The 25,823-nt window shown below is 54.3% G+C and overlaps 1 protein-coding gene across 1 annotated transcript in view; it reads left to right on the top strand.

Annotated features, from left to right (window-relative positions):
- The window catches only part of LOC123801896 (uncharacterized), a 156,725-nt gene that overhangs the window by 54,157 nt on the left and 76,745 nt on the right, over nucleotides 1–25,823 (top strand). Inside the window, exon 2 of the mRNA XM_045812204.2 lies at nucleotides 21,158–21,279. The gene's annotated coding sequence lies outside the window, so the exon portion shown is untranslated. The remainder of the gene's footprint in view (nucleotides 1–21,157; nucleotides 21,280–25,823) is intronic.

Here is a 25,823-nt window from a genome sequence, read left to right as displayed (position 1 = left end):
TTGGTCTGTGAAATGGGTATAATCGGAGCAGGTCTGCACGTTACAGGTTTGTTGAGAGACCAGGAGGCGTAGGGCATCGAACTCTGAGCAGAGTGCCGGGCACATCGGGAGCCTCTCGTCCATTCAGAAGCTTGTTGCTGCACACATTATCCTCACTGCCCTGCTTTACAGTTTAACGGTTTTTTTTTTTTTTTAATTGTATTTATTTGACAGAGAGAGAGACAGCGAGGGAGGGAACACAGCATGGGGAGTGGGAGAGGGAGCAGCAGGCTTCCCACCGAGGAGGGAGCCTGATGTGGGGCTCGATCCCAGGACCCTGGGATCGTGACCCGAGCTGAAGGCAGACGCCCAATGACTGGGCCACCCAGGCGCGCCAACAGTTTAATGGGTTTTTGATACGTGTGTTCCTTCTTCATCTGGAGGTCGGCACCTTGAGATGGCTGAGATGGACTCCCCGAGTTTGCTTTAGCTCAGCTGCAACATTCAAGTTCATCTAGTTTTGCTGTGACCTTATTTTGTAGGTAAGAGCGCAGAGGGGCTCCAAGGGGCTAGGACCTGGGTCTCCTAGATTCCAGGCTTGGGCTGTTTTTCTATCTAATGAGGGTTCTTCTCCATTTCGGTGTCCCTCTTTAACAGAGGAGCAGACTGAGACCTACGGTTGTGTGATTGGTGTCAGATCCCCAGTGAGATGTCAGGAAGGAGGTGGGGGGTTTGGGAGAAGATGTGCCTGTGAGGTCTGACCTGGCCCGTGGCTCCTCTCTTTTCCCTATGGAATCGGGTTCTCATCTGGCCCTCATCTGGCCCAGCAATCTCTTCCTCCTGGAGCTATCTACAGTGTGTGTTTCAAGTTCTAGGGTTTGCCATTGCCTCCAGGCAGCCTTCCTGCCCCTGCATCAGGCTGACTCCAGCACCCTCCTCTGCTCTCTGGGTCCCGGCCTCCCCTCTGTCACTCACCACCAGGTTTGCTCACTGCCTGCTTTCCCCGTGTGTCCCCACAGACAGCGATGGGTCTTGTCTCCCTCCAGGTCCAGACCCAGGAAGTCTTGGTAGCTGTCTGGTGGGTGAATGAAGTACTGCTTGTGTTAGAGTTGCTGCTGGAAGCCTCCAAGGCCTGCTCCTATTACTCACCCTTCCCTGCCTTCTCTGAGGACGACCATGGCAGAGCACTTCCCAGAAGTTTAAGCCCAGAGGGAGTTAGTATCCTTAAATAATTTTTATGTTTCCACTCGGAAGGCAGCCCTGCTTTTGAGCACCATTTGCAAAATGAAGACTAACTTTATATATGCCTCCTTTGCGTTCCTGGTTCGGTTAACAGATAGTCATTCAACAGACGTGATATCACGCAGCTGCAGTGTGCCAGGCCCTGTTTTCTGCACTTGGGAAACATCAGGGACTGGTCTGTTGGGGGAGGAAGCCAATTGGGCCGTAAGTCCGGGTTGGGCTGGAAGCAGAGGCCAGCAGGGTCTGGGTCTGGACGCCTGGGGGTCTGTCCTGGGCATGCACCCCGCTTTGGTGACCTAAATTACCTTGCACGTATATCGACCGAGCAGTGGAAGTCTCTTTCCAGTTCTGGGATTATGTCTTCTTGCTGAGACCCTCGCAAAGGGCCAGGTGGCCAGTGGGGAGTGGATGTGTCCCCACTGCCAAGGGCTCACAGCCAGAGGAAGGAGGAGGAAACCTAGCCAGAGTCTACACAGGCCAACCGCAGGTGTGAGACAGGGGTGGGGGTCAGGACAGACAGCCTGGGTGATGGAAGGACGTGCGGAGGAGGACATACCTAGGGCAGGTCCGAGGGGAGGGCGTCTGTGAGGAGCCTTGTTCTCCTGCCCCGTGGTGGGCCCGACAGGAGGCCAGTAGTTCGCCCGTCCATTCAGAAATGTTTACAGGCCATACCTTTCATGTGCTGGCCCTGTTCTCAGCTCACAGGATGCCCAGTACCTGAAGACAGAGGTCCTCACCAGGCTCCCTGTTGTTGATGTGCCCTTAGGGCTGGAAAACCAGCTAAAGAGAATTTCATAACAAATAAGACTGATTGTAATACCAGTTCAAGGAGTTTTGCAGGGGGCGTGCGGAGAGGGTCACTGACTTATTTGTATTAAGTTAAATTTCATTAATAAGAGGCCCGTTAAATTCTGGTGGGTCAGTGTAGCTGGTGTTTCCATAATGAGAAGAGGCGGCTACGAATCGCCTCTCCCAGCATGCAAGCTTTAGCCGCAGGTTTATTTTCGATACTACCAGGCTCTAGGGCTGGACCGACCTGGGCTTCGGAGTCACTCGGTACTGAACAGCTGCAGGAAGGGGAGGGAGCAGACCTGCGCTCCCGTTATATGGACAAGGCAACTGAGGAGCTCACAGGTGACACTGGTCGCTTGGGGTTGCACGCCCAGTAAGTGGCAGAGCTGCGTGCAGGCCTCAAGTGCTGGGACGGTAACCCGCTGTCCTTCATTTCTGAGCGATGACCCATTTCTCTCCCTATGGAGAGATTTTCCACTACGCCTTTGGGAAGCCAGGTGTAAATGGGGGCACAGAGTGGGGCTGGGCCTTGTACCACTTTGGGCAGCCAGAGGAAACTTCTGGAGCAGTGAGAAGCCTCGTGTGGGATGGAAGTGTCCTGTAGCCGGCACCAGCCAGTACAGGAGCCCCCTGGCTGATCGAGAGCCCCTGGCCACATGTGGCTGTTGAGCACTTGAAATGGGGCTGTAGCATCTGAGAAACAGCAATTTTAATGCAAATTCACTTTATTTATATTTAAATGAATGGCTCTTGTCTACCCCATGGGCTGGTGTGGGTCCGGAGTTCTGGGGGGCACCTGACTTCTTTGGCTCTCTATAGAGTTTCCTGGTTCTCAGCTCCTAGCTCCTACTTACTTACGGGCTGGCTGGTGATTCTGAGCCTTTTCAGGTGGAGCTCAGGGTCATTCCTGCTTGTGGTCCCTTCCTGGGCTTCCTGAGCTCTGAACTCTGGTTCAGCTAAGATGGGAGAATGAAGTTCTGGCCACAGAGGGGCGCGGGACAGACTTTGTGCAAGCCACATGTATATTGGGTCTGACCTTACCTCTTTCAGGTTCACAGCAAGGAGCGTCTGCTGGTGGGGGCGTCAGAACGTCTCCCTCTTTTCCCTCCTGCCCCTTCACCCCCAGCAGGGGGACCCCACTGGGCTGCTGCCCCCAGCTCGGCAAGACTGGAGGTGGGTCACCTGACAGCTCCCCGAGTAATGAGTGTTTGCTTCTGGAGGCTCCTGGGATGTCACCCCAGGCCGATTGTAGGTTGCATGCTGTATGCTGTATACAGGAATGAGTATTCACCCACTGCGACAAAGGAGATGTCAGGAGGAGGGCAGGGCCTTCCTTTGAATGGAAAACTAGACTGGGGGCCTCTTGTGGAAGATCAGGGGTGAGCTGGGTGGTGAATCGAGAAGAAGGGGAGATCAAGTCCTGGGGGCTTGGAGAAGGGGTAGGAGCAGGAGAGGACCCTAGGATTATTGGTCCTTTGAAGGCTGGGTCCTTGTCCCTTGGCTTGTCACCCCATCCCCCATCCCCCAGTATGTGGCACAAAGTAGGATTGCAATACAGTGTTGGTGGGAAGGAGGGTAAATGACAGATGCCAACATTGGGGCCACCCCGAGAAGGGGAGAATGTTCTTCATCCGGGGTGTGTTTGGGGCAGAACCATGGGGTCTGGACCTGCCCCTGCCCAGCCCCTGACCCAAGGTTCAGTCCAGCTGGGTCCAGAGCGTGCCCCATGGCTCTGCGGAGAAGGAGGTCGCTTCAGGGAAGGTTCACTTGTATTTTCTCAGCCTGCTTTGAGACCTTTCTTAAAGAAGGAGCAGTGCACCTGGTCGGTCCTTTTGCCATCAAGACAGAAAGGAAAAGTATGCCAAGTACTTCAAGACTCCTTTTAATCTCAGGGTTGTACATCTAGATAAGGAGATGAGCTCACTCATGGGGTTCTGTAACTGGCCCAAGGTCACACAGCAGGTCACTGAAAAATATTTGAGCACACACAGGCCTCAGTTATGGACTGGAAAAGTCTGTCTGGTCAGTTTAGCACAACTAACGTTTATTGATGCCTTCAGTATGCTTGGGTGCTTCCTTGGGAGGGCCCTTTGGGGTTTGAAGGCCCTGGAATCCTGTGACCCGGGAAGGCCAGTTCCTGCTCTTTGCTGTCCTGTGTTGTTGATGTTTGTGCCCGGCTAACGATCACGGGCAGTAGGGTGAAGCCTGAGAAATGTTTGTAGAAGGACCACCTGGCCGATCAGACAATACATTGCACAGGGTTTTCCAATGGCAGCGAGGGAAAAGTTCTAGATCTGTCAGAACCATGTGGAGGGACGTGCCGCTCCGAGGAGTGTGCATGCCCCGTTTTTGTTGTGACACCCCCCACCTGGCTTCTTAGGGTTCAGCTTCCCTTCTAACAGGGACGGGTCTGGGAACCTCTGTTGTCCGGATCCCCTGGACCTGGATGCCTCTTGAGTGCAGAGCTCTGGGTCTGTTGGGGGGGGTGGAGTGGCCCCCTTTCAAAAATACCATTAGGAAGAAGCCAACATACTACTGATGGGAATGCAGCAGCTCAGAGTTCCTGGGGGTGAGGGCCGGGGGGGGGGGCAGGCGGGTAGTGGGTTGAATTGTGCACCCCAAAAAGTGCATTTAAGTCCTAATCCTTGGTACCTGTGAACGTGACCTTGTTTGGAAGTAGGGTCTGCACGGACTGAGTTAAGATGAGGTTGGAGTAGGGAGGGCTCTAAATCCAATGACTGGCGTTTTTGTCGGAGGACGGATACACAGAGGTGCACACGTGAGGGGGCAAAGGCCGTGAGAAGAAGGGGGGAGAGATTAGACCCTTGCATCTTCAAGCCAAGGGATGCCAGGGACTGCCAGCCACCAGAAGCCAGGAGAGAGGCAAGCAAGGATTCTTGGTAGGGCCTTTTGCGAGAGCAGGGCCCTGTGACGCGTTCATTTTGGACTTCCAGCGTCCGGAACTGTGTGAGGATAACTTCCTGCTGTTCAGGCCACCTGGTTCTTGGTCATTTGTACGTGCGGCGGCCCTAGGAGCCTAACACAGCAGAGAGAATCCCATCCTGTCCCGAGTGAGGACCCCCCTGCCTCCATTTAGAGCCTCGAATTGTGAGTTTATACGTGCACTTTGGTATTTGCCTCTGCCGATATGATTTGGCGTTATCTCCCTCATTCATTCACTATTACTGGCATTTATAATGTCTTAGGATCTGTCATTAGCTCTGCTGAAATCTGTTCTTCCCTGTCCTAGTTATTAGACTCCAGCCCACAGTTGGTTTCAACCAGGCAGTAACCCTACCCTCTGGCTACATCCCCTTTCTCTGTGGCATAGCAGCATCTCTGACCTGCATAAAACCGACCAATCCATCTCAGACCCCGCCCTTCCAGGATACTTTTGGGGACCCCTCCTGAGCTCCTCATGCCTGCTCTGAAGTCCAGCAGCCCCCTGAATCAGACACCCTATGGCTCATGTTGTCCTCAGATTGGCATTTGGGCTCCCAGAGGCTCCCAGTTGCTTACCCTGAGTGCTCTTCAGACAGTTTCTTATTTACTCCTCAGAGCAACTCTGGGAGGGCTCCTGTTATCCCTGCTCTACGGAGTAGGGCCAGCCCCAGGTCACATAGCACGTCCCTGCAGCTGGCATTCACACCCAGGTCTCCCCAACCCCATAGTCTGTACCCTGAAGCCAGTGCCCCGCTGCTCCCACCCTGTGCCCAGCCTCTGCAGGAGGTAGCCGAGGTCCACCCTGCTTAGAGAGGGTTTCACAAGTACTTGATCTGTCCAGGATCACTTGTGAAGGCCTTGGGAATATCCGGGTTAGGGGAGTTCTTGAGAGGGCTGATTGTGTCCCAACCCCCTGCGCTGGGCTGGCATACAGCAGGAGCCCAATAATGTCCTTTGACCAAAGGGAGGAGTCAAAGCAGCAGCAGCCCTTGAGCCAGGCGCTGTGGGACAGTGTGGGAGAGCCCATCCCCTGGAACCTGCCAGGCTCCAAGATCCAGGTCTGCTGCGTGACCTTGGGCAAGGTGGTGGACCTCTGTGCCTCATGGGGATAAGAATAGCATTGACCCCAAAAGCTTACTGTGAGGATTTCTGGAGTTCCTGTGGGTGACGTGCATGGAGGTTCTTGGTCACTGGTCAGTGTGACAGGAACGTGGCCTCTGGCTATCGAGGTCCAGGGAGCCTTTGTCGCGGGGTTTTGGGGAATGGCGAAAGGAAGAGTAGAGTCCTGGCCTTTGAACAGTCTTGTGGAATGAAACTTGCAGACAGAGTGTGGAAGAAGGGCCCTACAGCCCCCTCTACTTCAGGCCGAGAGGGGCTGGGCTGGTCGCTTTACTAGAGAGATGTGGGGCACCTGCCCCTGGGAAGCCAGTAGCTGCTGTTGCTGCACCCTCCCCCCACCAGGTTGAGGGTTAACCTTCTCCCCAAAATAGTGCCTGTGTCTCCCTTCAATGACACTTCCCACCCCAGTAGCTCCGGCCACAGGGCTTGAGAGCCTTTTCCTGGCCTGGCATGGAGCACGTGGCATCTCCCCCAGCAGCGTGCAGGGAAGGTTATGCCTGCTTCACAGAAGTGGGGTCCTCCCGCACTGTCCCCCTGCCCCCTCCGGAGGGGCTGGGCTGGCTGCCTCTGCAAACAGTGCCCCAGTCTGCTGCCCCTGTGCCGGGGACACACACAAGTCTGCACAGGAGGGGCAGAAGACCGGGGCCGGGCAGGGGTGGCCCCGGGGACTCGCGCTCACCCCTGGCTCGTCGCTGCCCGAGTTGGTCACATGCTTCCCAGGGGCCTCTACGAGGCAGGTCGCTCAAGCTGGCCCACTCTACTGCTTTGCAGGAAATCCCTGGGCTGAGCAGAGGCAGGGAGTGGGAGAACCCCTCGCCATTTGCCAGTCACTCAGACAGCGTTGGTTCCAAAAGGAGCTGTTGAACCGTGGCCTAAATAAATTAAGAAAGACGCCCGCTGCACACTGTCGTGGGCTTGGGGCTCTGGAGGAGAACTCACTGGCTGCTCTGGTTCGGACCAGATGTGCCCTGGCCCCGTGGCCCTGCAGAATGAGCTTTACGAAACCGCCGTGCCAGGGCCACACCCCTGGAGAAGCTGATGGCCCTGTGCTGGGAGGGACCAGAGCATCTGTGCTTTCTGAGGCTCCCAGGTGATCTTCCTGGCAGCCAGGGTGGGGCTGCCCTTGGTCATTTGCATGGGTGCCCTCCGTCCTCACACCTGGTGCATGGAGTCCTCGGAGAGCAATCAATCAGACAAGGAGACGAGAGAGACGGAGCGAGCCAGCAGCTAGTGAGCACCCACGGCGGCCGGGCGCCCTGCAGAGTGGACACCAGAGTGCACTCGGCTCTCTTACTCCCTTGCCCCACCCCTGTGAGGAGGGTTCTGAAAGATCCGCACTGGATGGAGGCAGATCTGAGGTCCCAGGGTGAGAGAAGAGACGCAGTGGTGCGGGGCTGGTAGGGTTGGCATTGGGACTGGAGTCCCGTCACCCGTGTCTCCCCAGGGCTGACCCCCGACTTGAGCGCCCCTGCCCGGGGCCACCGGTGGGGACAGCTGTCCGTTGAGATTGCTTTTCACACAGGAAATACCGGTGGGGTCCTCCACTATAGAAAATGAAAGTCCCATATGACCTCAGCTCCTCGTGTAGAAACTGGTCCAAGTTGCCTTTTTGAAAAACACTTGGTTTGGGAAATTTGGTATTTAAATTATTTTTAGGCCTCTCAGCAGTTTTGTTTTAGGAGGATGGGCATTTAAATCTGTACAGAGACGGGCTCTGTTCCTGTTTGAGCAGCGTGGGCGTGGTAGAGAGGAGGAAAGCTGATCTCATAAAGCCGAGATGGTCAGATACTGCCGGAGGCACCGCGGGGCCTGGGAGTCACCCGCCGCTAGTAGGGGACCCCTTGGGTGCCTGCATTTTCCGTTCTCTGATTAGAGATCATGTTTTTTTGCCTTGATCCTCAGATGCCTCTGGGATTTGATCGTTTCTCCTTTCCTGAATTCTGTTTCTAGTGCCCCAGAGTTCCACCCATTTCTTTCCTATACGTTATTGAAGTTTGGCCGATCAAAAATAATCGTCACTTGGGTGGCTCAGCTGGTTGAGCGTCCGACTCTTGATTTTGACGCGGGTTGTGATCTCGGGGCCCTGGGTTTTGAGTCCCACATTGGGCTCCCTGCTCAGCGGGGAGTCTGCTTGTCTCCCTCTCCCTCTGCCCCTCCCCCAGCTCATACCTGTGTGCGCACGCGCTCTCTCTCTCAAATAAATAAAAAAAAATTTCTTCAAAAAAATGGAAATGGATGAGAAGACAAAATCAATAACCCTGCCTCCGCCACCAATCTGATTGTTTTCAGATGTGTGATATGTGTGTCCATATATTAACTTAGAGTTTCATCAGGACGTAGGTGTAGGGAACGTTTCGTCATGTGTCAAATCTGACATTAGATCATAGGCATTGCTCCATTTTGTTGAAGAACCTTGCGAACGATCGTTTTCAAAGCGCGTGTCATGGCTCATCCAGTCAGTAAATTATATTCAAAACCGAACCAGTTCTCTGCTGTTGAAAGTTAAGGTTCCCAGTGGTTTGCTCCACGACTTAAGGGTGCGGTGAAGAGCTCTGTGCACAGAACTCTTCCCTTCCTGGAAAATCCTTGGGACTCATTCTCAGCAGAAGGATTCTTGGGTCAGAGGGCACCGTTTTATGGCTCTCGACCCGTATTGCCAAATTACTTTTCAAATAAGGTTGTCGGTTGGTTGGCGTGGCCGCCATCGACACGTGGCCGTGCCAGCTGGGCCACACCCTCATCAACACCGCTTAGTATCAGTTTAAAGAAATTATAATCCAAGAGATGCAAAATGGTCTCTTGTTAAATTTATGCTTTCTTGTCCTCAATGAGGCCAAATTTTTTTCATCTGCTTGTTTACCAGCTCTCTTTGGGAATGCTGATGTTGGCTGTTCCTCCTGCCAACTTCGTTACTTTCCACGCGGATGCCTTCAAGTGGAGCCAGTTGCAACGCGGTCTTGACTTAAAACGAGTGAGCTTCAAAATCGAGCCTTTGTGCTTCATGCTGATGCGCGCACTGGCTCGGGAGGGTGACGGCTAGGGTCGGAGCAGCCTGCGCCTCGCTCACATCGTGGGGTTCCGTGTGAGATCTGAACTGGCCCTCGCCGTCCTCATGACTCCAAACCTCACACTTGTCCCCCTGGATGTGTCTTACGAACAAGGCATGGTTTTTTTTCAGAAAGCTTTGAGACCCAACTCTTTCAACTATTTTGGGCATCCTAGCTTAAAAAAAAAAAAAAAAAAAAAAAAAAAAAAAAAGGGAAGAAAAAGAAGAAGAAAAGTCCCTGTGTGTTCGTTCCTGTTAAAGCTCTTTATGGTGCTGTTTGCGTTTCTCGATAGCTTTCTCTGATTTTGTCTCACTGCTTCACCTCACCACATCCTGTGGGGTCCTGTTTATCTCTCTGCCTGTCTGTCGTGCCCTCCCGGCTCTCCAGCTGAAACCCTCCTCCCCAGGAAGGCTGGGCGAGTAGGGAGAAGCCAGGATGGATTTCAAAGAGACTTGTTGTCCCTAGGAAGAGTGAGGCTTACATCTTTGGACTTGTGGAAATGCCTGCATTCAACCGAGGGGGGATGATTGCACGGGGATAGAAATTTCAGTTTGAACTTATAGAATCTTAGGGTTAAAAGAAACCTCAGTGGTCATCTGTCCCATCCTTATCTGAAACAGGGCTCCCCTCTATATAGCATTTGTGATGTTGGCCTCACTATGGCTGGCACCCCTCCCATGCTGTGCAGTCTGCATCTTCCGTGTCGACTAAAATCCACCTCGTATAGACTCAATGCCCTTCAAACAGGGATTTCCAATGGGAAGTGTGTGGGGAAAAGCTATAGGACTTGAGAAAGGGCTGTTAGCACTGGACCCTTCACACAGTATGCCTTCAAATCTGGCTGTGTCTTGGGGAAGCTCTCTGAGCCTCATTTTACCCATCTGTGACTTGGGGACAATATGACTGGCGTTTGGAGTTAGAGATCACATGGAAAGCCCAGCAGGGCCTGGCACTGAGGAGGCTGGAGATGAGTGGCCATTATACATGATTTCTGTAGGATTGATCGGTTCTTCCATGCCAGGGTTCCCTTCCTTTGTCCCTGCTGATTCTTGGGTTGACAGTTGACCTGTGGTCACTTGAAATCATTTTCACTTATGAGAAGTCCTGTTCTTCTGTCCTCCCTGCCCAGGGAGAAGTCACACAGCCATTTGGATGGGTCTGCGCTGTGGGCGGATGGAGACCATGCATGACTCTGGACAAGACGTGTCAAGAGTGTCTGGGAGGAAGGAACTGGTTTCTCCTCCTTAGTTCTTACCTCTCTCATTCCCAGCATTTATGGACTGAGTCCCTTTGAGTCCTTGAGGCCCCTGGGCCTTTGTTCCTTACCCTGTCCCTGTCCAGCTCTGGGGAGTGATGTGGGAGAGACCATCCCTCTTTTGAGAAGTGGAGGGGGATCTCTCTTCTCTCTGCCTGAAAATGTCATTCTGCACTTGCTTCTCCTTTTGCTCTTTTCACCAGGCTGTGAGAGCAGGGGCTGTGGACTTGCTTTTGGGGTGCCAAGACACTGGGGCCCCTTGAGCAGTTGATGTTGGAATATGTGTCCAGTGACCCCAGCCTTTGAACTCACTGCCTGAGGGTCAGGGTCTCCAGCTGCACCATTTCCTCGCCACCGCTGACTTGCTTGTGTGAATTTAGACAAGGCCCTTGGTTCATGAAGCTTCGTTTCCTTCTCTAGGAAAGCAAGAGGATGCTTCCTCAAAGCCCTCAAACCCCTTTTGCAACTAAAATCTATGTGTTTGGGTTAAATTGGGCTATGGTCCCCCTACTGTCCTCACTCCAGTTCCATCAAACTCCCTGGAGGGGCCTCACAGAAGATTCTGGAACCCCTCTCAGGATTTGTCGAGTGCTTTGAAAGGGGTAGCTCAGGAAGGTTCCTAGATGGGCCTGTGACCTGTGATCTGTTAACACAGCGTCCACGTTCACGTACCCCCTGTGTCTGCTGGTGCTTTGCACAGGCGGGCTTCGGTGCTGCAGGCTCCCCGCAGGGTTTGGATCACAGATAAGGCCCAGAGGCTCAGGGTGGTGGGCTCTGCTGAGGCCAGGTCGTGCAGGAAGGAAGTGGTGGAGCCTCACCTCCAGCCCAGGTCGTTTGGCAGCAAAGCCCGCCTGCTTCAGCCGCGAGCTTTACTGCCTCCCTGTGACTTTCCCCTTCAACCTGACACTTGGCTGGCACTGAGGTCGGTTCCCCGAGTTGTCGCTCCTGCCTGCCACCTCTGATGGTCTCAGCGTTTTTAGCCTTTCAGATGCTCCCAGCTCAGGGATGAATGGTAATGGGCCAAAGGCATCTGCATTTCCTGGAATACACCATGCTGCCTAACAAATCGTCTGTTACGTCCCTTGTTTCATAATTTCCCCAGGTAAACTCTCTCCTTTCCCGTTGTCCTCTTCCCTGACTCTTGCTTGCACAGACACTAGCCTCCTAGTTATTCCCCTTTCTCTGAGCACGGCTGTCTGTTTCCCGGGTATCGCCCTCAGAAACGAGGTTGGGCGGGTGCCTGTTGAGGATGGTCCCAGGGTCCGTTCACTTCTGATGGGGACTGAAGCTGGGGTCTGGGGTTCTCCAGTGGTGATTCTGCCCTGAAGCTGCCCTCTCAGAATGGAGACTCTGGGCACCCCAAGTCCCCACCTGCCCCAGGAGCATGGCAGACTGGGGGTTCGAATCAACTGCCAACAACCTGAGGGATGGATGATTTAAGAAATCTTGGCATTGGTTCTGTCACCTGGCGCCTCTGTTCCTGAACCTTGGTGGCTCCCTATTCCTGTAGGATTAAGTGTCCAAACCACAGTACTGTTTTCAAGCCCCTCCGTGTCTGTTGCCTCCGCCGGTGATGAGAACGTCGGAGCCTGCATTCATAGTGATGGATGTTACGGTTGTAGAAGGCTCCACCCCCCCCCCCCCCCCCGCCCCATCGCTGGGCGGTCATGGAGACCCTGTTGAAGAGGGTGTTTTTTTTTCACTCCGTGTCTGACGAGCAGCATTGGAACTCAGTTTGCTAATGCTAACGTCTTGTTTCTCTTCTTGTGCCCTCCTCCCTTCTCTCACTTCCAGGCTGCTCATCACAGGTCACCACCTCCAGGGAGGTCTCCATGAGTGGCTTCTCTGTCATCTTCATCATTAATGCTTCTTGAGAACTGTGATACACGCTTTATGTGAAGTACACAATTTAACTTAGACAAAGTCATCGTTACCTTTCATTTGTTTCTAGCTGCTCTAGGTGTGACTTCCTTGTTCAACAAGCTCTGTCTGTCCTCCATCCATTTATCCATCCCTTCGTTATCTTCCCATTCAATAGACATTTACCTAGTTCCTTTCCTGCACTGGGTGCTGGGGAGAGAAGGACCAAGAAAATGTCTCTACCTGAAGGATCTGGGACGCAGCTACACGTTACAGCCCGCTACAGGTGTTCACTCCCATACAGCTCATTCACTGCCGGTAGCTCTGAGCCCAGCCTTTAGCATCCTGGCCAATAGGGTGCTCCGAGGAAGCAGCTCCTATCTGCTGAATGGGCTCTTCACTTGTCCTGCTCCTGGAGGCTTTGTCCTAGTGCCATGGGGCCTGAGGATATAGCAGAAGAATCTTCTTGATGCAGATTGGGTTCCCTGGAAAGCAGATGCTGAGCTGGAGATTAGTAATCCGGATGTTTATTATGGTATGCCTTTGGGAACGACAGCTATGTAACCAAGGGGGAGGAATTCAAGATTGGGCCAAGGGAGAAGTCAGGCTGTACCAGTGTCCCAACAAAGGCTTCAGCCAACCCCATGGGAGCCCTAGAGCTGGAATGGCCCTTTGGAATGATCCAGAATTGAGATAAGGGGTTAACCAGTCATTGTATGTGGGCTCTGTTGGAAGGATACACAACCTTGAGCAAGGTCATTGTCTTTAGCCAAGGCAGTCTCCAAAGAGGGCCTACAGCTGGAGGTCATCTTCTGCCTGCCAGCACCGTCAGCAGCTGCTTTGGATGATGGCTGCGTGGGTAAATGTCTCCTTTGTCCACCATTTCATCCTCAGTACATGGCACACAACAGGCACCTAGTATTTTGTTTTGTTTTGTTTTTTGTTTTGTTTTTTAAAGATTTTATTTATTCGACAGAGACAGCCAGCGAGAGAGGGAACACAAGCAGGGGGAGTGGGAGAGGAAGAAGCAGGCTCATAGCGGAGGAGCCTGATGTGGGGCTCGATCCCAGAACGCTGGGATCACGCCCTGAGCCGAAGGCAGACGCTTGACAACTGAGCCACCCAGGCGCCCCGGCACCTAGTATTTTGGGGGATAGAGTGACGTAAGCTTTATGGAAGCCATGGGATTAATTCATTCAGCAAGGATTTACTATTTTGGCAGTGATATTTGGAGCTCCTGCACGTCAGGCACCATTGCTGCTCTTACGGAGTTTATAATCAGGGGGTTTGGGGTGGTGGTTCAACACTGGCTTCCTGGAAGAGGTAATCTTCATGCTGGGGGTGTGACTTCCTGGATGGTGGGCCCGGGGCCAGCATTAAGCCCAGTGTTTCCTTGCCTCCCTAAGGAATGTAGACTTACTAAGATGGAGAATGAATAGGTAAGGGGTGTTTTATTCAGGGAGGGGACTCTCCGCCCAGCCCACCTGTCAGCCCACCTGTCAGTGCACCTGTCAGCCATGGGAAATTCCCTGCTTCACTTCAGCTCACTGACGTTTGAGCTCCCAGTAGCATGGAACTTCCCCAGGGGTCCCATTGGCCCAGGACTTACATCATTTGAGCAGTTGGAGAATGGAGGGACCACTCTTTTGAGTTGAGTGGAAAAATGTATTTTCTCCTCTGAGTCACCAAAAACTACAGCTCAGGGTATAAAAGCAACCACGTAGTCTTGTTTTTTTTTTTTTTTTCCTGTATGTAAATGAACCGTCACTACCTTCAGGAAGTACAGACTGAGCAGGGAGGACGAGATGGAGTCAGTGAATTTTAGATCTGAAAGAGACCTTAAGGTTGCTCGGCTCAACCCCCTTCCCCTGTGAGAGGCCCGGAGTTGGGGAAGGGACATGGCAAGGTCACGGGGCAGAGGGACTGGCAAGGTCACCGGGAAGACTTGGACTTGGGCAGAGGGGTCCGAGTTTGGCTCCCTGCAGGTCACCATTTCCTCCCAACCCACCCGTCACCCCCCGGGGGGCACAGCCTGGCATGCGGTGTGTTGTTTTTAGCTGCGCACGGCAGTCACCTGATGATCCGAGAGGCTTTTACCGAAAGCAATCCCTTTGATGTTCTGGGTGACAAGACCTGAGTGCGCTGGCAGGAAGGGAGGTTTTTGGGGTTGGAGAAATGAAAACTATTTACCTTTGGGGTTGATTTAATAACTTGACGCCTCTTGGGTGGGAGGAGAGGTGGGAGGGTGTGTGTGAGGGAAAGTTGAATGTAAGCGTGCATCCACAGATGAAAGGCGGAGGTGGAGTGCTTCCACGGCTCAGGGGGAGCCACCTGGTAAGGCTGCCCCTGCAGAAACCTGCCTCCTCCCCCCAGCCCCCTTCCCCCCCGCCACACCCTCTGGTTCCAGGGGACGATGTGCACGCATTTGACGTTTTCCCAGCTCCGGTCACCTTTGGTCCTCACGTGAAGCCGGGCTGCCCGATGCCGTGTGTCCCATGAGTGCAGCCCGCAGTCTCTGACTCCAGATCCTTTCTCCCGGGGACAGCCCTGGGTCCTCACTCTCCCTCTGCTGAGAAGTGGAGGGGCTAAGAGCCCCGTTTCTGGAGTGAGGCGTCTGTGTCCTCTGTGGAGAACTTGCCCCCCGCCGCCTCGCTCTTTGGTGCCTCTGGTCTTTTGAGCTGTAACGCGGGGGAAGGTGTGAGTCACACCCACCCCTTGGGTGCCGTAGGGACAGGAGCACCGCATGGGTCCTGGCTCTCACTGCAGTTGGACAAGTGCGACCAGGTTATGTTAGGTGGCTTTCCCACGTCGCCTTAACAGCCCCTCTGGGTGTCAGGCCCCCTGGGCTGGTGTCTTTGGCAAGCAGGTCTGCTCCCCTCAAGCATAGTGCTGCTGCTTCTCCCGGGCCTTGAAGCATGACTGGGCCTGGCCTCTGAAAGCAGGAGGGCGTGTGGTGAGTGACAGCCGCACCCAGGACTCCCGGTGTGTGGCAGGGAATGGCTCCTGCTTCATCCTCGGGGCAAGCTCACACAGTAACCGGGTCCATTTCTTTGTCCTCCTTTGTATTAAAAAACCAAACCAAACCAAAACCTTCTTGAATAAGTAAGTCATTCACAAGCTAAAACTGAGCAGGAATGAAAAGGTTTTCAATGAAGACCCATACCTACCCGTGTCCCCAGACCCCTGTGTCTCCTCCCCGATGACTCCGATGGCCCCGCTGTGTTGGGTTTTCTCCTAGAGATCGTGTGTGCATTCTCGGACTGCTTATAAAAGAAGATGTGTGCCCGTGAGTGTATCTGCAAGCCAGTGCTGAGCACCTACTGGGTCCAGTGCTGGGGCAGCACTGGTGGGGGCGGGGGAGGCTGGGGTCCCGTCCCCTTCAGCTTCCCGCTGCACTGAGACCCCCGTGTTGCCAGGCAGGAGGCCTCGGCTGCAGGGGAAGGGCTGGTCTCGGTGCTGGCTGCTCTTTGGCCCGTGGGGCCTGTCTCCCTGCTGCCTGTGGAAATCCTGTGGAGGCGGGCTGGGCTCAAATCCCAGCTCCGCCAACGCTCCAGATTAAACCCCACGGGAGCCTCCTTCCAATCTCGTTTTCCGGCAGCACGAGATGGGAATAATGAGAGCATTGGCCTCAAGAGGTCTGGGGAGGACCAGGGCGCAGAGAGCGCTTATGAGACCGCCTGGCACCCAGTGAACACCAGCCTCGGCTGTCCCGCCCCCCCCCCCCCGGGGGGCACTGCTGCACTTGTAGTCCCCCGCTCCCACCCTCCTCGCACTGTTCGATGGCTCGGATGTAGGCCGCCAAGCCGGGCCCTGGGGCGTAGTCATAGAGGAGGCGTCCATTTGTCTTTCTCTTGGCAGGAGGGGGTGGTGGTACAAATTGGATTTCGGCTTTATCCTTTGTAGTTTTCTGCACAATCCATCACAACATTTGTATGGCAGGTGACACGGTTTTTGTGGGAAAGGCCTGAGCTTCGGCCTGCGTGGATGGCTGAGGCCGGCTCTCAGGTCCGCTTCTCCTGTCCTGCGCCTGGGCCCTTGGTCATCTTTTCTTTGGGCATGATTTCAGACTGGCAGAAAACATTGCCAGGGTGATACAAAGAACTGGTGCACACTCAGAATCACCCTGACCCCTTCTCTCTCACACACACACACACAATTTTTCTGAGCCGTCTGTGAGTAAGTTGTAGACATGCCCTTTTATCCCGAAGTATTCAGCCTGTGCTTCCTAAGAACAAGGACAGTCTCTTACATAAGCCCCATGTAACGATCAGACTCAGGAAATTCAGCATGGCTGCACACAGGCCGCACACAGTTTCATCGGTTGTCCCAACGATGTCCTTTGGGACTCTTTCTCCCTGATTCCAGATCACCACTGCCTTTACTGGCCATGTCTCCTTAGCCTCCCTTTATCTTGGAACATTTCCTTGGCCGTTCTTGACCGTGATGATTTTGAAGAGTGCAGGCCAGTTTTGCTTGTCGAGTGTCCTTCAGTTTGGGCTGGGACCCTCATTCCTGCAAGTTCACACTGCCCTGCTGGTTTTGTTTGCTTCGTGCTCTGTCGTCCTGGGTGGTCTCGCACCACTTGTTGGTAATGAGCAAACTAAGGTATAGGGAGGTCGAGTGAATGGCCCGTGGTCGCGTTCCTAGGAAGTGGCAGAGCTGGGACTCAGATCCAAGACTGTCTGATCTGCCTGCCCAGCAACACGAGTAGTGACAGCATGTAGACCCTGAGAATAACCCAGTGCTAAGCACTCACCAAGCCAGACATCGTGCTCAGCACTCCGCACACCCTGCGTGCGTCCTTTCCCCAGCCACAAGGGTAACTGCTGTTTAGGAGCCCTGATTTACACATGATGATTGGAGAGGTTAAGCAGGCCGCCCAGGGTGCATAGCTGGTAGCTGGTAGGGACTAGCTCTGACCCCAGCAGCCTGTGTCCTGAGCGCGCTTGTTACCTCTGCTGCGCTCAGCCCAGCTGGATCTCATAGCATTGGGGGCGGTCCTGACGGTACTTCCGTGATGTCACTTGGGATCACTGCTGGGGTCCAGTGCCGAGCCAGGCTGGAGGCTTTCACCGGCTTTGGCAACCTTCCAGGAAAGGCACAGATGTACCTGTGTTTATGTCCTTCCTCTAGGCCTTTTCCAGAGGGAGCAAACACATCCCAAGGCCGAGGCCTGCTCTCAGGGCCTTCTTGGGGGCAGCTGTCCTCTCCTCTGCTCCTGCAGGTGCCATAGTCCTCCTCTGTGGTGTATGTGCAGTGAACGGACGGCGTTTTGATGATTTCCAAGTCAGGAATCCCCGCGTAGTCACTCATTTCACGGCCAGCTCTCTCTCCTGCCAGGTGGCCCAGGGCCCCCACCGAAAAAGTGGCTGGTCCTGGCTGCCGTCAGCGTGCCCAGTTGGCCCCACTGCCCGGGCAGCATCCAGGTGGCATTCAAGGCCAGCTGCCCCGACGATGCGGCTCCCAGCACAGCCGCTGATGAATTATTCAGCGCTGTATTTCACACTCCATGCCCCTCACCTTCCCGTTGAAACAGGAAGGTGACTCGGCCTTGCCTTGGGGTGTGTAGAGGATGTTTGGGGATAGGACACACTTGGAATTCCACAGGCAGAGCAAGGTGGGGGGGTCGCTAAGCACAATGGCAGAGGGCCCGTCTCTGGGCCCCGGTCTGCCTCTTACCTCCTGGGGACCTTGGGGTCCTGGGTCTGCCTATCACAGCACTCTGATCCCTTATTCATCTGAACACAGCATCGGGGCCCAGCAGTGATCCCAGGCGACATCAGGGAAGCATTGTCAGCATCCTGAGAAAGCCTGCGGCCCCCTGGTTCAGATGCAGGGTATCCCCGTCCACTGCAGAGCAGGTGAATGTCCCGTCCTTGGGACAGAGTGTCAGGCAGGAGGTTCTGGGAGTAGCAGCCACCTCGCCCTTCAGGCCCCGGCTCCAGGCACCTGCTACCTGTCGGGCCTCCCTCTGTACCCAGCTCCCTCCTGTGCTGGGATTGATGGATTCCTGAGGTGTGGCCAAGAGAGTCCTGTCACCCTGTGCTAGGCCAGTCTCCTTTCTCCCTGGCTCGTCTCTGTGGGTGGGAAGTGACTGCACTGCCTGCCTGGCTGGGTGCATTGAGGCAGGGCTGTGACCTTCCCACTCTGACCTCCCTGGCCGGCCCAGGACTCCTCCCGGCATTGCTCAGGCAGCGAGCACCTGGCTGTACTGGCTCCTGGGAGAAACTTGGAAGTTTTAGCTCCTCATTTTCCATGGAACATTGCTCTGTGTGTGTGTGTGTGTGTGTGTGTGTGTGTGTGTGTGGTTTAAAACATTAATTAAAAACATTAATCAATTTGGCTGCCTTGGAAAGAGGTTCTTTTTCTGCAGGAGCCGATGGTGTGTGATACTGCTGCCCCCCTTTCAGGGAAGAGGGAGTGAGCTAGCAGACCAGGGGTTCAGCTGCATATTCCTAGTTTGGTGTCAGGCAGCCTCCGTAGCCCCTCTGAGCTTTGGTCTCCACGTCTGTCAAATGGGGATGAGGTTTACGCTGTGACCTGACCTCCCGGGGTCGCTGTGGGTGCTCACTATGGTCCCGGGAGGCTGTCCCTCAGCAAAGTGTCCTGTAGGGATGGTGCTTGTCAGTGGCGCTGTTAATTTGGTTCAGTACGGTGCTCTAGTACCTTACTGTTTGCAGAGCACTTGTGGGCGTGCTGTGTCTTGTCTAATGCTGGTGGCACAGCTGGGAGATAGGTGAGTGTTGGAGTCCACTGCACGGATTCTCGTGGGCTTCGCTTGTTCCCTTGGCCCCAAGTGCTGAGGCCCTACGCTGAATAAGTCATCGTGCTGAGATAGAAAGAGGGGAGGCCTTTTCCCCCTTATTGGGAAGAGACTAAGAAGTTAAGGCCTGACTGCTTGCTTAAGTGGTATTGCTAATAGCTGGCATTTCTAAGTCTCCACAACATGCCAGGCCCAGTGCTGAGCTCTGCAGAGATTCACACTTAACACTAAGCACAGATCTTTAAGATGAGAAACCAAGGCTTGGAGGGTAACTTGCTCAGGCTCCTAAACAGACTCTTGTAGACCTGGAATGCCGACCCAGGCGGTCTAACAACCAGGGAGCTGGGCTGCTGCCTCTTCCAGGCAATAAGGTGAATGCATTTTTGACAGTAAGGCAAAACAGTGCTTTTAAAAATGCCTGAGAAGTGTGGGAGGCTGCCCACGGCCGGACTGTGGACGTGCCAAGGAGGGCAGCCTTCTGAGCGAGTTGCTAGTCAAGGGACTTCCCTGAGTGAGCCTCTTCTGCGGGGAACTGGGACAGGGCCCAGGGGCGAGACCCGCGCCTGGTGGGAGGAGACAGGCACTCTCAGGCTTGCAGAGCTGCTGTGGGTCCTTCTGTGATACCAACATGGCCAAGGCAGGCGTGTGACAACCAGAGGGCCTCAGAGTAGCTAATTGTGACCACATTTTTCCTGGAGGAGGGAAAAGGAATCAATGGTGGGAAAGGCAAGCCACCTGGCCTCTGCTCTCGGCTGTGGAGCGAGGGTCTTTCTCCAGCTGTTCCTACCCTTGAGGGCAAATTCCCCTTCAGAACTTGTCAGTCTTGCTGATGCTGAGGCCCTGTTCACCGAGCTCCATCTCCTTGATGATCTGGTGGCTAAGATGCTGGGGATTTTGAGGGGCTGCAGGAGGGAGGCCTGGAACGGGGGAGAATCACCCCATTGTAAATGTAATCATGTGCTTTTTTTTTTTTTTAAGATTTTATTTATCCATTTGAGAGCACATGCACGTGTGCACGAGCAGGGGGGAGGGGCAGAGGCAGAGGGAGAAGCAGACTCCCCACTGAGCAGGAAACCCGACTCGGGGCTCTATCCTGGAACCCCGGGATCATGCCCTGAGCCCAAGGCAGACGCGTCACTGACTGAGCCACACAGGCGTCCCCAGTAGTATGGCTTCCCGTCATGCCACGCTGCCCCCTGACGAAGAGTCGGTGTCTGCGTCTACCCGCTGAGCATTCGGCTCTGCTCAAGCTGTCTTAGGAGGTCCTTCCAGGGCTGGTAAGACCAGCAGCGGCCCCCTTGCCCCATTCCCCCCCCCCTTTGGCCACCTCATGTAGCCATCTTGGTGATCAGTTAGGATGAGAATCCCTGGCGAGGGGTGCCTGGGTGGTACAGCGGTTAAGCGTCTGCCTTGGGCTCAGGGCGTGATCCCGGCGTTGTGGGATCGAGCCTCACATCAGGCTCCTCCGCTATGAGCCTGCTTCTTCCTCTCCCACTCTCCCTGCTTGTGTTCCCTCTCTCGCTGGCTGTCTCTATCTCTGTCAAATAAATAGATAAATAAAATCTTAAAAAAAAAAAAAAAAAGAATCCCTGGCGAAGTGACATTTTTTTGCTCCCTGAGTAATGCGTGATGTCCGCTGGTCACATGTTCCCAGGTGACAGTGTGTAGCTCAGATAAAGCTTACAACCTAGTGAGTGTGACACCATTTCCACGGCTTATAGTATCCCCACCGTCTGTGGAATGGGTTGGACATCCAGGGACAGGACATTCTCAGAGTGAAGTTACTGGGTATGTTTCTCCTTTCTGTCTACCTAGAGTTCCTGGACTCAGGTGAACGAAAAAGCTTTAGTGGGGATGGAAAATGAGATCGATGGGCAGGGGCTTAGGAGCTAGGAAGACCTGGCCTTCTGTTCTGGCCTGGCCTCTTACGTGACTTCTGAAATACGGAGCCATCAAAACTGGTCTCATAGGATTGAATGGCTTAACACAGGGCTTGGCACATAATAGTTGCTCAGTAAATGCTCTTCTGAAGCTTCTCCTTTAACATCTAGTAAGTATATACTTTGTACTTTTCAAATGAATGGAACCTCTCATCAAATCTGTTTGGTGTCAGCATTGATACTAATACTTCTCTGTCCTTTTCTTGCCTGTTTACAGACTCCTGTCTTACCTCGGATTTCGGTGCTGTCAGTCTGAAAAACAGACGTCCATTTGGTACTCTAGATGGACTGTCCTTCCCTGACCTAAAGCTGGGCCATTTGGAGATTTGGAGAACAAAGGTAAGAGATTTCTCCTCTCGAACTTGATGGAGCAAAAAATAGCCTTTGGAATCAGTGATCTCCTGCAACAGAAGTTGGGTTGTGGTTCTTGACTTCTTGGCCTGGTTTCCTGTGCTGGTTTGAGAAGCTGGCTTCCCGTAACTTCACCCTGACACCTGGGACCTTGTTCTCGGCATTCGGTGGCCTCGGCGTTGTGCTTTGGGAGCTCTCCCTCTGTGCCTAGCCGAGGATGGAGCCCACTGCCTCCTAGGGGGATAGCTCGCACCTTTCCTCCTGGCAGAAGGTGGCGATACTCCCGCTGTCCTGCTGAGACGTGTGGGAACTGCAGTGGGGGACAATGAGAAGATGTGTTGGGAGCAAAACACATTTCGGAGCATGTAGAACAGAATCCCCATCTCCCTCCTGCCCCCTTGCATTACACGCTCAGTCCCACCAAGTCGGAGGCTGTCTGGGGAAAAGGAAGAGGTGAAAACCCGGGGTTTCGGGCAGACTTGGGTTTTCCTGGCTTTGCCACCTGCCTCACCTTGGGCGGATCACTCAGCTGTTCCAAGCCTCAGGTTCCTCATCTGTAAGATAGGGATCGTATTAGCTCTTGCCTCAAGAGGATGTCGTGGGTATTGAATGAGAGAGAGGAGATAGTTTATCACACTGCCTGGCATGGAGGAGGAAATGCTCAAAACAGGAGGGTTGTTTTTTTTTTGCTTTTTTGTTTTTTTTTAAAGATTGATTTATTTATTTGAGACAGAGAGAGAGAGAGTGCATAAGTGGGAGGGGCAGAGGGAGAGAATCTCATGGAGATTCCATGCGGAGCACGGAGCCCAACAGGGGGCTCGATCTCATGACCCTGACATCACAACCTGAGCTGAAACCAATAGTCCGATGCTTAACCAGCTGCGCCCCCCAGGCACCCCGGGGTTTTGTTTTTTTAACTCATTACACCATGTACAGCTCCTTCCACGCACCAGGCTGTTTCCAAGTCCTTGGTCTGTCCTTCTGGTTCAGCTCCCGCCAGGCCTGTCTGGGAAATGGCTTGTGCAGGGTGCACAGACCCCCCTGCCCTGAGCAGAGTGCCTTACTTCCTCCCGCGGGCTGCAGCCCGTGATCTAGGGCATGCCTGCCTCAGACCCTGTTGAGTCTCTCCGCCACCCACGCCCGTGCCTCCAGTCACTCGTGACCTTGTTTCGAGCACAGGACTGTCTTCCACATCCTGACACCCGACCCGACACCCACTTGACACTACTGTGGATAATGCAAGAACAAAGGAATGAACAGCAGAAAGTAAGAGAGAGAGAGAGAGGGGGAACCAAAAGAAGAAAGTTCTTAAAGACTTGGAGCAAAAAATGAGGTCAGTTGCAATTTTTTTTCTTAAAAAAAAAAACAAGATGTTGGAAAGAATAAATCACAGTGGAACAAGGAACCATGGTTCAGGTGGGGACCCGTGAGAAGACAGGTGTGGAAGTCGGAGTGAGAGGGTAACAGAGGACGGTGTTCATGTGCCCCTGTGTCTTTTCTCTTGTGCCTTAAATGTGTCCGAGTGCATTTTTATCTCTTGTCTCCCGTGTCCCCTGCAGTCCCGTGACCCACATGGTGGCGAGCGAGAGGCCCCGCCCTTCACTCCAGGTGGGGGAGACTGACATGCACGGGGGGTTCTCCAGACTCCCCACAGGCAGGGAGGGCCGAGGGGGCTTTCTAGAGAGGGTGCTGCCCCTGGGGGCTCTTGGAAGTGGCACGTAAGCGAGACCTGGTAGGAGCCGAGCTGATTAGCAGCTGGGGAGCCTGTGCGCCCTGTGCTTAGCACTGCGCTGCACCTGTGTCCCCCACTACGTGTCAGGAGCTGATTTCCCGCTTTGGGGTCAGAACCCGTCTACACTGAGTGCCGCTGCCAGGCCTCCTGTGGACGTGGCCGTGTGCCTACCGGGCTCTCAAGCACTCAGCCAGCCCCTGCGGTTGGTTTCCGCAGTGCACGCTCCTGATCCCGGTAGCCGACTTGGGAAGCAGAAGGTCAGTGAAAGTGCCTCGGCCTCTTGTGTGATCCCCCTTTTCCCTGGAGCACCTGGAATCAGGGTGGGTACAAGCCGCTCCCTTTGGTGGGGGGCGTGGCAAGGGTAGATGGGGCTCCAGTCACTGGGTGGGACGAGCTGCCAGCTGGGAGAACCGTCTCTTGCTGCTGTGGCTGAAACATGAGCAGTGTTGCCTGCATTCTGTAAATGGAAGAGAGGCCTGACCGATCTGTCTGGAGGGGACGGAAAAGGAATTTGTGCAGAATTCAGCTGCGGGGAAGAGGCCGATGGAGCAGGGGAGGCTGCTGGGATACAGAGGTGCACCATCCCGAACACATCGGGCAGGGCTGGCCTGTGCTGGGGGCTCTGAGAAGGGCGTCCGCGCTGTGCTCATCCGTGTGGTTCTACCCGTCCTGAGGACAGCGTCATTCCACTGGGGCCCGTCTGCCCGCATCCCCGCCGTCCATGAGCCTGGGCCTGGAACAGAGGTATCAGTACCCCTGCATTCTCCCCCTGCTCCCCCTCCCAGGCCCCCGGGGACCCTGGGCAGGTCCTTCGCCACTCCCCAGGCTTCTCGTTTCTCATCTGCAAAATGGACCAGTCCCCCCTTGGGCTGGTCTTGAAGAGCCCAAAGCTGGCCTGAAAAACGGCTGAGCCAAAGGGAACCCTTGTTGCTGGCTTCTCCTCCCCTTCCTTACTTACCTGTCTAGCTGCTGACAGGTGATTCTCCCATCCCCACTGCTCCTTGGACGTGCAGACAGGCTCGTCTTCCTCCCTTTGACCCTCACCTTGCTCTTTTGGACTCCTCTCCAGGCACCATCTCCCCCTGGGAGCATCTCTCAGCTCCTGCCCGATATTCTCAGGCTGGTCCCGGCCCTGACCTTTGGGGGAGAGGGCATCCGGGAGCTCCTGCCTGCCTGCCTGTCTGTGGACAGGAGCCAGCCCTGGTCTTTGGCCACAGCTAGGTGGTTGCCTCCTACATTTCACTGCCTACAGCACTGAAAGAACTCCCAGCCCACTCGGGACTCTAGGCTTTGAAACAGAAAACGTATTTTCACCAAAACACCTCTGCTATTAGCCCATTTTACTATTTACACTATTTCTTGTGGTTTCATGCTGAGGTTTTTGGCTCATTGCATTTGACCTGGAGTTTATTTTTAGTAGTGAAGACAGAGTTCAATTAATGTCAGAGTGTGAGGGCAAATGCAGAAGAGGGATCTGTAAGTCTGGAGGAAAATGTGCCTAAGTTTGTTTTTTTTCTGATCCCGTCTGCCGTGCCAGCAGACGCCGAGCTTCCTCAGCGGCCATGGGCTTAGGCGGACGCAGGGCACCGTGTCCTCACCACCCCAGGAAAATGAAAGTGTTTCTGCAACTCTTGGGCTCACTGGTCCAGCAGCTGGTCACACAGATGGACAGCCACCGCGGTTATCATTATGTGTGATCGTCACGGTAATTATTATTAGAGTAAAGGCCAGACTTTGTCCCTTCGGCCCTTGTTACATCCCCAGTGGGCTTTATTATCTGCAGAAGCAGCCCACGACTTTCTGGAATACCAGCTCCATCCCCTGCCCTGGAAATATTTTGAGAGCAGCCTGCGGATCTTGCTCTTTCTCTCGTCCCGGCTTCTGGCATCATGACAGCCACGCAGGACAGGCTTGGGGAGTGTTTTCTTGGATTGCCTGGATTTGAGGACACTGAGTTTGGGCTAGAAAGTTGGAAACAAGGCAGAAAGTACTCCTCTTTCAGGGGCTCCCTGGTCTGCTTTGGGAAACAGCATAAGCACTGCTGTCCGCTTAAGGACTTTCAGTTTATGAAGCTCTCCCTCATCCTTTCTCCTGTCCCTCCGTCCCTGAGTGTGGACCGAGAGCCTGCAGCATCCCGCTCTGCGGGCACCTGCAGTAACGGAGGGAAAAGCCCCCCTTCTTGCTCCGAAGGCATTCTGGAAATGGAGACTGGCTCTGTGGATCCCTGGTGTCGCGGACTGCGTGTTTGTGCCACCCAGACTTCACGCGTTGAAACGCTAACCCGGAGTGCAGTGGTCTTGGGAGGCGGAGCCTCTGGGAGGTGATGAGCTCACGGGGGAGGAGCGCTCAGCCGTGGGATTAATGTTCCTATAAAAGGGAGAGAGAGAGTCACTGCTCTCTGCTCTCTGCAGTGTGAGGACAAAGCCAGAAGACTGTCTTTTGCAAACCAGGACCTGAAATCTGCCAGCTCCTAGGTCTTGGACATCCAGCCTTCCAGGACCGTGAGAGATGAATGTCTGTCATTTAAGCCACCCCACTGGTGGCAGCTTGCGACGGCAGGCTGAGCAGACGGAGACACCGTATCTCACAATGAATGACCTGGAGACTCAGAGAGCTGCTGCTGCTGAGGCCGCCCTGTGGGTTGCTGGTGCCTCTCCAGTTTGCATCTCCAGAGTCCCCACACGGGCATGCCTGGACCCCCACCCGATCTGCAGGCTCTCCGCACTGGCTCTTCACAGCCCCTCGCTGCTCCATCTGTCTGTCTGTCTGTCTGCCTCTCCTGTGATTTTTCCCTGCCCCC

Source organism: Ursus americanus, chromosome 9, assembly GCF_024610735.1.
Source record: "Ursus americanus isolate L20-20 chromosome 9, mUrsAme1.1.p, whole genome shotgun sequence".
NCBI lineage: Eukaryota > Metazoa > Chordata > Mammalia > Carnivora > Ursidae > Ursus > Ursus americanus.
Note: the sequence above shows the minus strand (reverse complement) of the source record. Positions and strands in the feature narration are given on the sequence as shown.